The following is a 3,861-nucleotide window of genomic DNA, read 5'->3' on the forward strand; positions in this document are numbered from 1 at the left end:
CATTGCATTGTGAATTTCTAAGAGTAGCACAAAATGTGAGATAGTACCAAATTTAAGTTTCAACTCCCACGGTAGTGGAGAAGTTAGCAAACTTGATGAAACTGATTCAAAACCTAAAGTGTTTTAACTCTATGTGTCTATTTAATTATGTAAGAAAAATTCTAAATTAAGCAACTCATGTGATGTGGTGTTTATTGAGGTCTGGAAGCTTGCTATTGCAGTTGTCATGTGATCACATATGAGTTGAATTTTATTGTGTTGTTATACCTAAAATATCTTTGATCTTAATGATTCATTTGAAATTTTGGATATGCCGCTATATTTGAGATTTTAATCTCTAAATCCTAAAAATTGCCGCAGTACTTTTGTGTTTAATGAAAGTTTTAATTAAACTAAATATAGAAATTTAATGTATTAAATAAAAAATGATGTATATATTTTGAGGTATCCAACCACTGTGAAGTTACCTTCTGACATTTAGCATATTTATTTTATTTTATTTTCATTTTCATTCAAATCATATAGAAAGGCACGAAAAGCTGAAAAAATATCATATGTGCTATAGATTAAGTTTGAACTAAGGCTAATAAACTTTAACAAAGACTATAACTTTAATTTTCATAAAAACCAATGTGATTCCTTAGGCTTAAAGTGATGTATATAAGAGCATAAGTTTAATTTTCTACTCTCTCGAGTTTTAGTGAATAGTGGTACCCAGAGAAAAAGTACTTCAATAATCATTCACAATTATGTTTCTATTCTGATCTTGAGAAAAAACAAACAAAATTTACATAATTGATTGATATCTTAAGGTACACTAGAGTCCAATTAAAAAAAAAAAAAATTATCGATACAAATTAAAAGTAAATTTTNTAAAATATATTAAAATATAACTAATATAACTTAGTAATAGTAATTTAAGGGTTTACGAATTGAAAATAAGGATTTGTATCATTCTTTTATTTCTTCGTATAGTAATTTAAGATATAATTATACATAATTAGCCTTTTTATTAGTATATATAATTTAATATGCTAAGAAGTATTCTTGAAGAATATTTATTATCGCACAATTAATTGTACAATTCCAGTTTTCATTCTTCAGTAAAAAAGATATAGATGATTGTTATTAATTTATAATATTCTTATTATGATTTTGTAAATTTTTTGAGTTATATAATTTAAAAAAAAACACTCAATAATTTTTTAGATAAATTATTTGTTTTGTCAATATTATTTAACTAATTTTTTAATTAAGTCACTGAATTCGATTTTTATGGTGCATCTAATATTTATATTTTTTTCACAAACATTATTATATAGATTAGTGTTTATGATATACTAACTTAATATACAAGTTTAAAGTGTTAATTTTTTAATTATTAGTGTATATAATTAATAATTAAATATACTAAGAAGCAAGTATTATTAGTGTTTAGGGTGGTTAGTTTAATCATATAAACTTTAAAGTTCACCAGTTAAAAACAAAGGTTTGTGTAATTCTTTTATTACTTTATATATTTGTGGGTCTTTTAAACGCATACTACTTACAATATATTTCTCACAAGTTACAGTTTGTATCATTTTTTTATTACTTAATATAATAACTTAAGATATAATTATAAATAATTAGTCTTTTTATTTATTAGGATATATAATTTAATATACTAAAAAATGTCTCTCAAAAATATTTATTGTTACATAATTATACAATTCCGATTTTAATTCTTCAGTCTAAAAAGTTATAGATGATTTTTGTTATTTATAATATTTTTATTATAATTATTTTGTAAATTTCTTGAGTTATATAATTTTTAAAAAGTTTAATTACTATGTTGGTCCTTATAGTTTTCTTAAGTTTGCAATTAGGTCTCTATACTTTTTTTCCCTTTAAATTGAGTTGCTATAATACTGTTTTTAATTTTATAATTAAGTTCTTCATATTATAAAAAATGTTAAGGTTCTGTAAATTGAAAGTATCCAATATTCACAATTAAGAATTTAATTAGATCTTTGACCACATGTTTTTTGGAAGAAATATTTTATTAATTTTAACATTTTTGACATAAAAATAATTTAATTATAAAATTAAAGGCAATGTAGGACCCAATTGAAAAAAAATATATATAAGGATCTAATTATAAATTTAATAAAATTATAGAGATCAATAGAATAATTAAATCTTTTTAAAAAAAGTACTTTTTGTAAAAAAATCATTTGTTTCGTCAATATGATTTAATTAATTTTTTAACCAAGTCAGTGATTCCAATTTTCATAGTGTAAATATTATTTGAATTTTTTGCAAACAGTATATAAATTAATGTTTATGAGATATTAACTTAAAATATAAGTATCAAGTTTCATTAGCTTTATGGTGGTTAGCTTAGTGATAAAAACTTTCGAGTTCACCAATTGACAATAAAAATTTGTGTAATTTTTTTATTGCTGAGTATATTCGTATTGTTTTCAGCTGCATTGTTTCTTATAAATTACGACTTTAAGGGTAAATTATTTTTAAATCTTTGATTAGTATTTACAATGGTTAATTTAGCAATAAAAATTTAAGGGTTTACTAATTCAAAACAAGGGTCTGTATTATTCTTTTATTACTTCGAATTGTAACAAGTTATAATTATAAATAATTAATTTTTTTTGCGTTACTCTTTTATTTGAGTATTTGTTCACACTAATATATTTTTTTCTTTTTTTTTTGTTTATATTGTATCTTAATAATAATATATTCAAATAATATTTTATTATAGGATGGAGAATTTAAATCATGTAAAAGAAGAACCATTTTTTTACAGGTCTTATATGTTTAGATTTTTCTTTTGAGATAAAACAAAGTTAAAAAAAAATCAAGCTTTAGTTGATTGATGATTATAAAATTTTTATTTTGATTTAAAATATCTTAAAAATTTAGTATAAAAATATTAAAATATAACCTAAATTATTTATAAATTATGTTATATGTTACATATATAATTATAGAAACAATTAAACATAGTTTAGACTAATTCTAATTATTATTATTATTTAATATAAATTTGTAAATAGTAAAGATTATAATGAACTAAATTTAAGAGTTATTAAGTTGATGATTTTATAATAGAGTTGTGTAAGATAAAATGTCTTTTGTTATGATAAGTGTGAAGTGGATATGAGGTGGATGTCCATTTTTTTATGTGACTTAGAATATCAAGAGAGATTATATAATTAATTAAGTTTGAAAAGATTGACCCCTTATATGTATATAAATAGGGGTTTGCTCTTAAGCTATATACGCACAATCAATAACAAAACAATCTTCTCTCTCTTTTCATATTACTAATTTTGATTTCTCTCTTTTATATATGCAACAAATAAATTCGTATCTGTCATATATATCTTTATTAAGATTATATTATTAGTAAACACTACTACTAGGGTCTTCTATTTATACTTCTTTATTTTATATTTATTATATCTTTTTTATTTATTTATTCAACACGTTATCAGCACGAGACTCTGATCAAATTTTAGAAAGACTCAGGTAACAAATTTTTATTGTGTCGAAACTCTCTCATCTTGAATTCAATGCTCTTGATATATCTAGAAATAACTATTTATCATGGATACTGGATGCTGAAATCCATCTTGATTCAATGAATCTTGGAGATACCATTAAGGCTGAAAATAATACATCCCAAAAGGATAAAGCCAAAGCCATGATTTTTCTTCATGTCATCTTGACGAAGGATTGAAAAATGAATATCTCACATTAAAAGATCCAGTAGATCTGTGGAAAGACCTTAAAGAAAGGTATAATCTTCAAAAGACGCTGATACTTTCTCAAGTTCGATATGAATGGACGCACTTGCGT

The sequence above is a fragment of the Arachis duranensis genome, chromosome 10 (genome assembly GCF_000817695.3).
Source record: "Arachis duranensis cultivar V14167 chromosome 10, aradu.V14167.gnm2.J7QH, whole genome shotgun sequence".
Classification (NCBI taxonomy): Eukaryota; Viridiplantae; Streptophyta; class Magnoliopsida; order Fabales; family Fabaceae; genus Arachis; species Arachis duranensis.